This window comes from Accipiter gentilis, chromosome 5 (assembly GCF_929443795.1).
Source record: "Accipiter gentilis chromosome 5, bAccGen1.1, whole genome shotgun sequence".
Lineage (NCBI taxonomy): Eukaryota > Metazoa > Chordata > Aves > Accipitriformes > Accipitridae > Astur > Astur gentilis.
Window position 1 is genome coordinate 29,560,038 of NC_064884.1, and position 15,356 is coordinate 29,575,393.

At 40.7% G+C, this 15,356-nt stretch overlaps 1 protein-coding gene across 1 annotated transcript in view; it reads right to left on the reverse strand.

The window, feature by feature from the left end:
* The window catches only part of TULP4 (TUB like protein 4), a 131,159-nt gene that overhangs the window by 71,741 nt on the left and 44,062 nt on the right, over positions 1–15,356 (reverse strand). The gene's annotated exons all lie outside the window — the stretch shown is intronic.

Here is a 15,356-nt window from a genome sequence, read left to right on the forward strand (position 1 = left end):
TGGTGCAGAAAGCAGTTTGCAAGGAACTGAGCTAAAACTGACTTGCTACTCAGAGACCAAAGAGCAACAATATTCAACCTTTAACAACGCAGGCAGTATAAGAACCACAGACTAGAGAGAAAAGTTGTCTGATCCATATCCAAGAGCCCAAGCCAGCTAGCTTATAAGAACTGCATCACTGGAAAGTAATTTTTATAGTTTAGATAGTTTACCCTTCAGTTCACTCAAAAAAGAGAGAGGAAAAGCAGTAAGAAGCACACATATTTCTGGGGTTTTTTTTCCCCCGGTAAAATCCCTAAGAATCACCTTTCACCCGTTTTCTATCCCAAGTGACTTGTGTGTCGACGACCATCTGGAATATGACCGGGACAAAAACCTACTGAAGGAATGAACTGCCTTTAGGCAAGCAAGTTTGTCTGTGTGCTGCCTCTATGTTATCCAGAAACCATTTCCCACCTCCCTGTCATATGAAAGTCTCAATGTAAATGGCTCTCCTTTCAGGTTTTCAATAAAATGAGAACTAATCTGGCTAGGGACAGCAAAGAAGTAGAGGCAGTTGGCTACCAAATTTTTTCCAAAAGTGAAAAACCTCCTAAATTAAAAAGGAAACTTTATTTTCAAAGCAAAGGTGTTAGTATTTAAATGATGGTTTTGACTTGACAATTTCTACATCTCTGTCAAACACCCCTGAAGCACAGAAAGCTTACACGTGACCAGGTGCTACCCCAGGTGCTAAGATCGTGTCCATGTCTGTGCTACCGAGCCTTCTACACCGAGCCATTGCAGCTTTCCTCCCACCACACAGCCTTCCTCCTCCTCTGCAGGCTGGCACACTCTCCATGTTTAAATCTTCTACCTCTATGCTTAGGTATTTCCAGAGAAGGACTCTAGACTGCGTACACAAGTAGCAGAGTAAATTGATTCTCCCTGCCCTCAATCCTGCATTTTCCTTGCAAACACTCTTTGGGGTTTTTTTACTATTTATTCACCTGCATAATTTCTGATGCCTTTGCTTGAGGGGGAAAAAAAAGCCCCACAGCTTTGTATTAACCAGAAGACTTAGGCAATAAGACAAGATTCTGCAAGAAATTGTGGAACAAACATCACTAAAGTATTTAAAACTGTAAATATACAAGACAGGTTTAACATAGGTATTGTTAAATAAACACCGCCATAATGGAAGAGGTTGCCCACAAGCACTGCAGGCCACGGTCTCCCGACTGCCACGGTTCTATGAAGTTCAATTTCAAAAGCAGAAAACACTGCCACTGGATGTCCCCTTATCGAGCAGCAACGGCATTACTTCAGACGGGGCTGAAGAAAATACTTGCCTTCATTCTGTGCACAATTTTGGTTTTCTTTCTTTATGATACTTTACAGATTTTTAAACTAATGTGTTTTTAACATCCTTAAGCGTTTAAAAAGCAATAAAAGTAATTGAAGTTTTGAGAGATTAAAGGCAAATAATAAAACAAAAAAATGCATACTGGCAAAGTGGAGTCATGCAAAGAGTCAGCAAGTACTGGAATGATGTGAAAAAACAAGGAAGGTAAGAAATTATTAAATGTTACTGTAAGTAATAGGACAATATTCAGGAAACTGTATTTTAGGTTAAACATCAATTAAAACATCCATCAATGAAAGAAATGGTTAAACAGTCTTCTAAAGTAAAGGTGGAATGCAGCCAACCTTTGGAAACACTTCACACAAATTTTCACATCGCATTAGAAAGTATATTGCAGGGACTTACTGGGGGTTATTTTGTGTTAACTGACTACTCCCGGTTATTGCAGTTCAGTGATTCTGTTATTCAAACATTTTCTTAGTCATTAACTGAGATTTAAGAAAAAGAATTGTTTTATTAGTAAATACAACAATAAATTATTTTAATTTTCTAACTTTTTTTTACACAACAGTGTCACTTTTAAGCTCACTTGAGTGCTGAAGTGTTGCACATATATGGAATAAAGACATATTATTTCAGTATGATAAGTATGTGATAAAAAGAAAGATACAGTCCTATTCTATGCATGAGGGTGAAGGGGAATGATCTGTGTCTATATATAGTTATGATTAAATCACAATTTTTGTGTCTGTCTATAGGCTGGGGATATAGGTGATGGCTGCCACTAAAAATAACCCCTGCGATGCAGATCTGCAAGCAATCAGTCATTTCAGTAAGTTTTGCTCTATGTATGCTCTTGTTACACTTTGAAACATTAGTCTGCTAGCATTTTCAGAGTAGAATGTCTTTCTAAAGAACAACAGACAGAGTGAAACAGTCTGGGAGTCATTCACTTTGTCAGAAACCTTCAGTAACAAAGCAGTGACATCACTAGCATGATGATCAGACAGCTCCATTTGGAAATTGTTTGTATTATTAAGCAGCTAGGGACGTTGGCGGGGAGCTAATTGTATGAGGTGGTTCTGAGTGGATTATACCATAACAGAGAAATCAGAGTGTCTCCCTCTCTCCAAAAAAAAAAAAGAAAAAAAATAAAGGGGGGGAGATGGAGGATTAGGGCAGCAGATCGAAAGCATGGAGTCAGAAATGGGACCCAAGATCCATCAAAGAGTGATTTTCACCAAGCAAAGTCCTCTATGCAGTACCAAAGAGGACTCTCTGGAGGACTCAGGGATACTACGTGGCCCATCAAGTACCACAATGTTCAGAAGCAGGAGTGAAGGCACCGCAGTAAGCCGACTCGTGACCAAGCTCAGCTTAGTACAGGGCAGGAGATGAAGCTGAGCTGGGAAGGCTCCAGCTAAGCACCCCCAAACGGTGGAGCACAGGGATCCCACAGCTGCAGCTCTCTGCCACCAGCTTCCTCCACCATCCTCTGTCCCAGAGCCTCAGCTGGAAGGTGGAGATGCGGCCCATGGCAACCACTGCCTCCTCCCGCTCTGCGGCCCATCTGTACAGCCCACCAGTCAGAAGTTTTTCAGCCTACCTCCCTGTCGGTGCCAACCACATCCCGGCAGTTATATCCTGCTTTGCTACCATTACTACACGGTAATTCCTTCAAAGCATGCTTCTGTAGAAAATACCGACAAAAACGTTGTCGTACTCTATTATGTCCGCAGCATCCGTGATGCCAACGCCTGCCCACTGCTTTGTATGAGCTGCGGCAGCGGCACCCTGCCTGGCCTGCAGCTGTGCTCCCAACCCTCCTGGTGCTGTGTGCATCACCGAATCCCAAACTCAGTCTCAGAAGAACGATTTTGCTCGTAACGCACCGTTTGCCAAAGCTGACACCTTTGTCGAAGGGAATGAGCACGAGTCGGGGAGTCCTGGACAGTGCGTCTCGGCAGAGAGTGAGGGAGTGCAGAAGAGGCAGCTACTGAGCAACCCCCAGTGCCCAGCCTGACTCCCAGTCTCACATGATCTTGAACTGTTAGATTTATCAGAACTAAAAATAAAACCATGTGATGCAGACTCACGCACTGGAGAGTCTGTTGTTATGCAGTGAAACCACGATAGCTGAGATACTGTAACTATGAGCCAGTCCTCTAGAGTTAATAGTTTTATTTGCATTTATGATTCAGTTAACACTATTTTAACAGAAATCACGCTAGCCTTTTTATTTTTTCTAAAATTCTGTTATTATTACTGCATAGGCATATGCATGATTTATTACCCATGGATTTCCTAAAACTCTCAAGTAGGGTGGGTTTTTTCCATATCATTTTACTGATTCTAATCAGCATGTTTGTGTTATGCTTGCCATTTGAAGGCCAATATCAACATTTTCCATTAACATTTTGGAATTACCTTACCTTCTGGCAATTAAGCAGAAATTAGTTTCTTTTTTTGCATATACAGCTTTCCTTTCTCAAGAGGTTTTGATTTCAAAAGTCCTTTCAAATATCTATCTCATACCTTTAAGATCTGCAGACAACGTAATTAATTATTGTTTGGGTTTTTTTGTATTATCCTAAAATATCATGTCACCTAAAACGAGGCACAACTCAGAAAATACCTGTACACTGGCGCTGAGATGAACACACTTGTAAGACCGCAAATACAATTCCTGAGAAGGTTACTATCAGGTAAGATGGCAGGACTACATGAACTGACTGTCTGATGTCTGGCAAGTGTCAGAATCAAATTCACTTAGGGACAAACGTAATTTAATACAACTGAAACCTTAATAAAAATGATGACCTGCTCATCACCATGTACTCACATACATATCATGTACTCACATGCATACCCATGAAAACCGTGCATACTGGAACTGCACCAAGGAGATGTGCTTTTGTAGACAGACAAACAAAAAAATTCCTTAGTTTAGGTCTGCCTATTCACTTCAACAGTTTAACTGAAGACATCAGGTAAAGACAACAGTTGTTTACGTCATGCCTCCCAGTCACTGTAAGTGAAATGAACTCCAGAACACAAGTGCAGAAAGTGCTCTTGCTTTCAGGGCATTTCTAAGAGATGACGATCTTTTACTCTATACACGTAATGCACATACGACCAAAAAAAAGGCACCTCAACACCTTCTACCTGAACTTACAATCGCATCAGTTCCTGACCTTATTCCATTTCTGGAATCCCATACCTGCACGCTTCTGTTTAGCGACAGACTTTGGTGACTTCATGAGATGCTGGGAACCACCCCTACCATCCCCTGGGCTACTCTGCTCAGGCAGTGCCAGAAAACAGACCGTACCACCCTGAATTCAGGCATCACCCACACAGAATGCTCTTTAGGATGTTACTGAGAATCAAAACTAATTTCACACCTTTTATACAAGTATTCTATGAATTACACCACTAAAGTCCTACCTAACACTTTGTCAGGAAGGAAGAACAACAAGCAAAAGAACAGAAAGATACCCCTAGTAGCTAGAGATTGTCTTAAAATCTCAAGTGTGATGCTTAATATCGCCTTCAGAATTTGTCAGCATGGAGTACGGCAGCTGTAAATATTTCTGATATCCCTTAAAATAACCTTTTTAAAACCTTGTTCAATTCTTCAGCCTAAGAACTTACTGCCATAGTGACTTTCATAACTTAATCACAGTTCTGAACAAGAATTTCCTTTTATCAGTTTTGGAATTTGTAACCTTCTGATTCCTTTAAGTATCTACTTACTTTAGTGCTTTAAGACAAGGAAAACAGAAACTACCTCAATCTACCTTCTCTATTACCATTTACTGGTTTATACAGTTCTAGCACATCTCTTCGCTGACTCATCTGCTTTCTAAGGTAAACAGTCACAATTTTCTTCAGCCACTCTCCACAACTGAGATTTCCCCGCTCCTTTTTCAGCTTCATCTCATGTTCCCAGAACTCCCACTAACTCTCGAATGCTATTTTGAGGTGAGACGAGGGCGTTCTTGATATACTGGCTTTTACTTTTGGTAACATTCTTCAAGCTAGTCTTCATTAGTTTTTGTATTCTTAATGCTAAGTTTTCAAAATTAGCAGGATTTTTTCATTTACTACTGTATTTTTCAAGTCAGCTGCATACCAAGAAAGAACTTGCTATGCTATTCTCAGGTCCAGGTCTTTCCTAAATGGAGGTCTCCATGGAGGGGTGTAGGACCAACAGCCTCATAGCTCTCCATGCTCAGGGATTAGACAGAGACCATTTAGACACTTCCCAGTTCTGCCTTTCGGCAGGGCTGGTAGGGCAGGCACAACCCCACACCAGTGCTGCTTCATGCCTCTAAGAATGGAACAGTCCCCACCAGTTTAAAGTGGGGATTTATCAATGTACCACTGTTAGAAGGTCTAACTGGTTAATGTGCTTTTTGCTTCTGCCTCCAATACAGGTTTTGAGTTGTGCCAGCAAACTGACTCTCATCTTAGTAGTACCATGTTTCTTAATAACCATCTGTGAAGACAATGAAACTTTCTAAAAGCTTTCATCAGTTAAATCAAATGATCTTCTATCTGCCAAAATACCCTCCTCCCCTTCAGTTTGGCATGACACCATTTTCTTCTGTGCAATCTTGATGGCTGCAATCTATGAATTGTGACCTGTCAGTAACTATTATTTCAGCTAATTTACTGACTACCAGTATAAGCTTACTGGGCTGTAATTCTCCAGATGCTTCCTACAGCCTTCTAATGCGTTTAGTTCCACATTCTTATTACGTTATTTCTAATAAAACTGTATGTATTTTGTCTAACACCTCAGCCACCTCACACTTGAGCTCTCTCAACAAATCTGGATGCACATCCACAGTGAGTACTGGTACTAATAAAAAATTTAACATCTCTGCAATATTATACTTTCCTGAATTGCTCCCTTTGCACATGGCAATCCATCCAGCAGGTCCACCAGTTGTTTCACCAACTTCCAACTTCTCATTCACTGAAAGCACTCTCTGTTATTTGTTCCTATTCCTTCAGCTGTGTGCTATGCTGCCAGCATTTCAGTCTTTTGGGGTCCATTTTCACCTGTTGTAGGACTACCCTAGGGGCTTACTTTCCTTTAAGAGTCCTACAGCCAAGCACCTTCTGAAGACAGTGGTTTTCTTCTCTCCAGGTAAGGTGCACATAAAAAGGCCATCCAGTTACTGGATCCTGGCTGCAGGATCTCAGGGCAGAGGCACTGCCTGTGATCTGCTGTGGATGGGGGGACTGCCAAGCCTCTCCCTTCCCTGCTTCTCTCACTTGTAGGACTACAGGGAAAAGATGCTCTTGGTGCATGGGCTTGTGTAAGGGATCACTTTTACTGTAAATTTCTTCCTGTTTGTGAGATCTCAAAGCACACCAGAGGGTGACAAAGTAATCTCCTTTATAGTTTAACACAAAAAAAAGTTCAAGTATTTTTCTGTGGTCATCAAGACTAGAATCACAAATATTAACAGTTCAAAAGACAAAAAGCTGAAAAGCTTTAATATTTTTAAGTTAAATTAATAAATTTGGGGTCTGAGACATGACTTTCGAATGCTTGTGTAAACAAACACTATAGAACTTAACTAAGAAATGCAAGACAATTAATGAGATGATCCCCTACGGACCATTGGTCTCTTGACTTTTCCTACATGATAAGGAGAGTTGATAGCTCCACATCAGATTCACTGCTGAATCACTGTCTCTTACTCTTTACCCTATTCATCACGCTTATATAGTGTCTATACGTATGACACTCCAAAAATGAAATCTGTCCCCTCATGGCCTCTAGCAGCCACAGGTGAAGAACAAATAGAGTAAGTTAAAAGTACAACATGAAAAAAAGAAGAAAAAAAAAAAGCCCAAGTTGTTTGATCTTTTCATTATTCATAAGCATAATATGCCTTTAGGTTCCATGTTACCTAGGCTGAACAAGTATTTATTTGGCTACTCTGTAACCAGGCTCAAAATAAATGACATTTGACTTGCTTTAACAACACAGGGCCTTACTTCCCTTAAAAGTAACCAGACCTGACAGTTGCACCGTGCAATACTCCAGTTTTCTAAACAACAAGGCCATGACTTTTCAAAGTAATTCTTACTGTAGCACTGAACAGAATGAACGTGGCTCAGCTGTAAGCAAAATGAGGCATGCGTAAAATGGTAGGAATTGATGCATGCTTCCATCAAAAAGTTAGGACTGTTGAGTAGTGCCAGTGCAGTGTTTAGGATCTACACGAACTTCCAGGTCAGTCGACTCAGATCTGCCAAGTGCCATGCTTTGTAGGAGACTCGGGAAGAGCTGCTGTATAAATTTTCTTCAGTGGGAAAAGCTCCCAATTCAGCTGCTTGTTCCCACGCCTGGTTCCCATCTTACTGTTCCTTCATTTGTGCCAATGCAATTGTGTACTCACAGTAAATCAGATCACAGAAATAATCTCTCGCAATGATTAAGTGTTGCTGAACTATGGTGCAGGAAAATAAACCTCTTGAGTAAATTCTGATACCAAAGGCTGTCCATGAAACTGCATTCATGTCCCTTTGGTACCAGCGCAGTGACAGAAACAGGCTGGCGGCACAGTAGAGCATGTTCATCCGATGGCGATGGCCTCTTATGCCCAACACAGCTCAGCTCCTACACAGGTTTCACCTGGCTTGTTAAAATTTCAGAACTGAAGAAAGGCTACAGTCCTGCACAGCTCCAAAACTTGTGTGCCTTCTGGGGGAGCTTTCAGCATCCCTTGCCCCCAGCCAAGAGGAAGCCTGCTCTGATGTATGGCCCATGGCACGGGGCACCAAGGACTGGGGAACACAAAACCCAAGAGGTCTGCTGGTTTGTTTTTACAGCCTGGTAACCTTGACAACATCTAAACACAGGTCATCTCTGGCCATTAAAGCCTATTCAAAGCAGCAGGAAGACATTTATGAGTTAAAAGAGAAGGATCTGCTCTTCTCATCATGAGGCTGACACATGCCTCAAGACTCTGTGCTTTGCTTCCTAGCTGTAATTTGAGAAAATATTCAGATCATGAGTGAGACTGGTGAATTTTGGGGGATTTTAGCACTTCTATTTTGGGTGCGAAATTATTGGCATCTTGCCCCAAACTGGCATCACAGTCAAAAACAGAATTCATGATTGAAAGGTTTATTTTTCTTTCTTCCACAGTACTCTTTCCTTCTCCCACACTCACTATAAATAATGCACAACTGTCACGTGAAGTGAATTTAAAAAGGTTGAAGGCCAGAAATATATACTCCATAAGCAGGTCCTAAAAAAACCCTTTCTTTTTGGGCAGCTAAGTGTTCCAGGCTAACTTACCCACCCACTCAGCATGTACCCAAATCTAGAGGATATGATAATTCATCCACAGTAAAGAGATTTTCTTCCAAATTAGTTTTCTGTGAGCTAAATCCATGCTGCTCTAAGACTCAAGCTGTGCATACTCTCACTATTCAACAAGGCTCTCACTTGAGACTCATCCCTTCTTATACAGCCCAAGCATTTTAAGTCTACATAATACTTTTGACCGTTTCACTATTGGTGAATCTCAGAATCCAGAACCTAACTCTCTGGATGTGTGATATAAGTAATTCTCATTTTTTCACAGGGAGTTACCACTATCCAGCAAAATGAGAACAGAGCTCCAGAAATAAGGGTAAAATTGACAAAAAAAATCTTTTTTTTTTAGTCTTAAAGAGCTGCTATTTAATGTATAGTCACTACGCTAAGGGGACAGCAATGCTATTCCTAAGAAGAGAAAGGAAGATTAAAAGGCTTCCATAGATCACAGACCAAGATTACTTCATTAACATTGTTTTTTTCCCCTCCTCTTGCTAAAACAAATCCATCACAGTTACATTATCTTTTCTAATTACATTCTCTACTCCTGAAGCATACACTATCTATGCTTTTGTATCCACTTTATATGACCACTGTGTAATATTATCTACAATTTACAACACTGTATTTTGTTCACTAGTCAAGGTACCTCACGACTGAAAATGGCAGAGTTACGGGCAATGCAGGGCTCCTGCAACAAGTGCACTGGAACGTCACTGGAAGTATTTATCCTAGGACAGAATTTCTCAACTTGGGAGTCAGGAATAGCATTCAGGAATTACAACCACCCTCTCTTTTCTCAAAATAGATGAGAGGAGGTAATCCAAAGAAAATGTTTTTGTAATGAGAGGTCAGTGCACAAAGACTCTTCTACAGTATAGACTCAACAATTTGGAGTGGCTTAGGGACTATTTTCAACCTGCAATGCATCAAGGCAAGTATTATGACAATAGATAAAAGCAAGCACATCAACTTGCCAGGGAAATTTTAAAGACTCCTAAGCATAACTGCAGACACATCATAAGAAATGTGGTCAGCCACAGAGCCAGGCTTGTAAAGAACTGTATCATACAGCACATAGACAACAGTAATGCAACACTACATGGAAATATAACATGAAATGTGATTTGCTTAGTATGTTTCCAATATAATGTTTTGTGGAACTTTATTTTCCATGAAAAAAATTCAGCATCTGTACCTTTTCAACCAGATTTCAGACAAAAGAATGTCGAAACACTTTTACCCAACTCTTAGCTTGTGTTACCTTACAAGGACAGGTTACAGAAGAGGAACTAGGACAGAAACAACCAAAGAAAGAGGATGAAAGGAATACTGCAGTTGAGAAAGATATCAGCCTCTAAAGTTCACAAGCATCTGGCTCTTCAAAACCTGCTGAATTGGGCTTGTTCCCGAAAAGAACATCTAAGCGCTTTAATCTGCTCTCATGTCGACTTCCCAGCAGAGTTTGGAGGTTTGGTTGAGGACCAAATTTGCAATAGCTTCTGAGAGCAAAGCAGCAGTGTAGATACTGGGCTGCAGAGCCAGCCTACAGCCTCCTGGCTTCCAGCCGGGCTCACTCTCACGAACATTAAACCTCAAGAATAAAAACAACAATAAAAAAAGCAGGAAAGAAGGAAAGATCTTAATCTAATAGGAGATGTGGTGTTACAGCAAGAGCTTGAAAGAATTAACTCTGCACTTTCCTCAGCCAACTGCCTTTCAAGCCTGACTATTTTCACAGACTCTGTGGATGAGGCAATGCACTGATTTCTACTTCATTTCATCTCCATGCCACATATGATAGCATCTTCTCCTCTAACAATAAGACATACCAAAAACTTTCTGACCTGAGTGTGTTCCTCAATGACAATTTTGACAGAATGGCAAGGGTCTGAGATATTCATAACAATTGTACTAAATATAACACACAAACCTCTGAGATGCAGTTGCTTCTCAATGCTAGATACCTATGACACTGAAACAGATTCTCATTTGAGTTCAAGTCCAAATTCATAGACACAGATATGCACCATAAACCAGCATGAGCCATCTCCAGCACAGCACTGAGGCACTCTCTCTGCTCCAAGAGAGCTGCAAATAGTAAGAAGAACAAGAATAAACATGAAATAAAAAAGCTACCTCATTCAAATGAAGGGCAGATGTATAAAGTCTGTAAAACATTCACATAACAATGTATGAAAATAAACACGCTATTCTGCAGTTTCTCCCTCCCTAGCCCCGTCTCTCACCCTGCCACATTCCCGTGGCGCTGCCCGATCCTGCAGCCCATGACATCACATCACAAGCGGCATTATCACACCAGCTACAAAACGAGTACTCAGCGCCGGGGTCCAAGTCACTCAAAATTACTTAATAAAGCCAGATTCTTCAAAATGATTTCATATAGACTGAGTGCCATTAGGAAGGCCTGTGGGTCTTTGAAATGACTCTCTACAAAGTTTGAGTCAGTCCGGCTGCAGACACAAATGCATCCAGTGTTGTCTGAGCAGTGGTCCTGGATAACAGACAGAAAGCTATCCCTGTTACACTGTATCTATCATCCCCAGCAGTTCCTTTCTTTCTTCTCAATTTCTGTCCTACCACCGTCACACAATGATCCAAAGAGAAAAAAGAAACAGCCACCAGCCAGACAAAGAAACTTTCATTAATAACACAACCAGCGTCTCTCAGCTCTTGCTGTGGCATTTGGGGAGCTCAATGGCCCCTACAGAGGGTGGTTAGAAATCATTATCCCCAAATTATTGATGGGGAAAATAAAGCACGTTAAGGTGAATCAAGTAGTCCAAGACCATACAGCCTGTGAGTGGCCAGCCAGATTAAACCTGTGCATCAGGAGTCCTAAACCACTAGTAACTCCAACAGGGCGGCAGGTTGCTACATTAACTATAGTAAAAGGAGGATCTGACACTGCAGAAGAGCAACGGAGGGCAAACACTGACCTTTAAATGGCAGCGAGTGGATAAAGTGGTGGTAATTCTGCTTGGATACTTTCAGGTTCCTGTATGTCACACTGGGTCAAAAGAACCACCTAAATTCTCCCATTTTGATAACCCTGAACACCTGATTTTCCTACCTTAATGGCACTTGCATATTGATCTCCCGTATCTGTGGCACATGAACTAACCAAGCAACCCATAACACTAGCAGCCTGCTGTCCCCCTAGACCCCCACCTCTACACAGTACTGGGAGATTGTACCAGTGGGCTTCACAGATATTTGCTGATAACAGAGACTCTTGAATGCAGGGCTTATCATAGCTATTACAGGCTGTGGTGTTTAATACTGTTATCTTCTGCCTTTTCATACCATGCTTAAAATTCCTTAGCCCCTTTTACCCAAACTGTCCTTGGGCCCCATCCTATTTCTTCCCCACCACCAAATCCTCGTCCGACCTCATTCTAGTCTCTCTTCCTCTGCTTCCTCAAGTCCTTGTGAAGAACCACCCCTCGGCCATTTCCTCGATTTCCCCCTTGCCATTTCCCATTCCCAGCCTCCCCAGTGGGCTTTCCATTTCGGACTCCCCTTCAGCTATGCCTTGCCTCACCTTCCAATCTCTTTTCCCAGACAAATCCACTTCTCTTCCCCCACCACAGCTCTTCCTCACGAACTCTGCTCTCCCCTCCCACCCATTCCTGCCTTCCCTTTGTCCACATCACTTTCATCTCGCCTGTGCTCCCTGTTTTCCCTATTCCGACCCTCAGCTCAGTTGTCTCAAAGCAGAAGCGGCCAAAGCAGAAACAGTCCAACCTCATCCCCGCAGCATCAGGCACCACTGCACTGAGCCACTTTGTGGGATGGATCCATGTGCAATTTGACCAGCACAAGGAAAGGTGGGAAGATACTCGACAAGGAAGAAATCTTCAGAGATCTAACTGCTAAAATTTAAATTGCCTCCCTCAGATTTCAGGGAGTTATAAATCAGTCTAAAAGCAGACTTGAGGAATACTGTCTAACAGTAAAACCTTCTGAAATTAAAATTACTTAGCATTGCCTTCCAGATAGGTTAACAACCAGATCTTGAGAAGAAGAGGAGGAAAAAGAAGAGGCAAGGACCCCTCTTCGCTGACAAAAGTTCAGTGGAGAGAAAGAAATGCTTTTGAAAAATCAGTATAATGATCCCAATGCAGGTTAAGTATTTGATGCAGTTACATCATCTACTGTACCTGACAAGTTCTTTTTCTAGACTGTGTTCCTGCTGAGTGCTAGGAAACCAGAGGTTTTGAATCCTGCTCACATTCTTCCCCAGCAGTTCCTATGTAGTAAGCAGCCAATGTAAAAATACTGTATACCAAAATACTTAAAGAAAATTTTGTTCCCAGGTGAGAACTAAGTAACTACACACATGACAAAAACTACCTTGTGAGCAGTCCTAGCTTTCACTTACGGACTGTCACAGACATGTAAGTACCTGGTCCATTTACTCTACATGCTTTATTTGCAGACAAAAGCATTTCAGCTGATGACAACCATTTGAAATGTAGAGAAAGCCTTTAGTAAACAGTATTTCTGTGATTACCTACACTAAATCCATAGCATGACCTGTGTGGGCAAAGCCCACTTGACCAATTCTTTTAAGTAATTGGAAAACAGTGAAATCACAGATTTTCAGGAAGATGTACTGTTTAATTATAATGTCTATTAGTCCAGCTGAAACCTCCAATCAGCAAGTATAGCTTCAGTAACAGAAGCATATCCAGAGACGTCTCCTTAACTGGTGAACTCTGTCATACTCCTGCTGTAAATCAGCTAAAAATATACAAGCTTTAAAAAAAAATTAAAAAAATATTGCTTGGATTTGTACAGACATAGGCAAAGATGTTTGCTTTCACTTCGATTAAACTTTTTTCCATCATGAATAATCCATTTAACTAATGAACATCTGAATTACTCTAAGGAACACTTCATTCAGTATAAAATTAAATATAAAAAAAAAGAACAAAAAGTAATTAAAGAATGACATTATTAGCTGTTGATTTATTCTTTGCCTTTTGCTAGCATAAGTATTAAGTAACTTCCAGCATTCACTGGTTGTAGATCAAAAATAAAAGCTATGCCAAATAATGTAAAGAGTTCTCAATTTACCAGTTCAGTGCAAGTGAATTACTTTTAAAAACATTATTTCAGAAGGGTCTTTCTGCTGTTAAATTACAGGCTGTGTTTTGCCCTCAGAACTCTCAGAAAGAACAAGTATGTACAAAGACACACCAAGGAAGTTAGTAAAGGGGCTTGGGATTTACACCATGTAAATAAAACAATGCTGGATTCTTTCTTTCCAAAACTAAGCAAATAACCACATGGGTGCTTTTTTGATGAGCTATTTATTGAGGCATTGGCAGTCATTCATTCAACAGCATGCCTAAAAAATAAAGAAACAAATCGAGCAATCATTCAAGTAAGGAGATGTTTTTTCCAGATACCAAAAATACACACTCAGCAATACTACCCTGTTTAATAAGACAGCGCACTGGGGTTTACTATAGGACAGCCCACAATCAAGTTCACAGAGGGGAAAACTTGCTCATCTGAAGAAGTACTGCTTGATGTCCAGCATTAACATTAGAAACACATAATACCTCCCAAGGGAACAGCAAGAACAGCAGCTGCTTTCCTTCACCAACACCCACTCCGTCACCACGCTGGTTTTGAGCAAAAGACTTATTTGGCAAAGGTGCGTAACTATGAGGTACGCAGGTATTTTCTTTCAAGCTAGCACCAAATGACAAGATAAAGATGGGGAGCATATCAAAACACAACCATATTAACACAGTCATCCAAACACGTAAGAAACATCAGGACGCGGGACTTTTCTAAAAGTTTGCTACAGATAGCAAATAGGTGTTAAAAATAAATCTGATATTATGAATTTAGCATTTCAGTCAGAATGGTTACTACAAACATTATTCTACTTTAAAATCTATTTTAAAATCTCATCATCTTAAATTTAAAGACCTGTTCACACTGCAGTTTCACTGAATGGTCCCATCAAAGGCTAATCGTACCCCTGAAGGATTACTGATCTATGCATGACACACTTCACATTTCCATAGTGTATTTATAGCTCAGGGTGGCAATACACTTCGCAGTCTCCTTTTTTTTCCTTCCAATTATTATAATGGTTCCTTGCAAAGAAGGAATTATAATTAGCTCTACTTCACAAAAGTTAAGGCAACAGCAAATCAAAAGATTTGTACGAGATTAAAAATAGTAATACGAGAATTATTCCCTTCAAAGTGCAAAGGGCAAACCTAACGAATTCAACCATGTAGCTATGCAAAGACACCAGATTTTTCAGGTAACATCTCCTACGAGGCCCCTGGAAACCAACTCTGGAGTTCTAACAGTCTTCAGTCCATAAGATAAAATGGAGGATCCTTAACTACAAAAGCTTAGTATATAAGGGTGCATCACCCGCTGCTCTGGCCATATATTAATACAGTCAGAAATGACTCACCATTATATCAGAAACACTTTAACATCACAGACTCAGAAACTAAGCCTACAACTGGGACCCCAGCTTTTCATTGCCATCAAATGAGAAGCAATGGGCTCAGATCTATGACTTTCAGGAAAACAACCAAGGAAAAAAGGGTTAAAAGTTTCTCTAAATAAAAAAAAAAAAGTTGTGGACAATGACCTCAACCC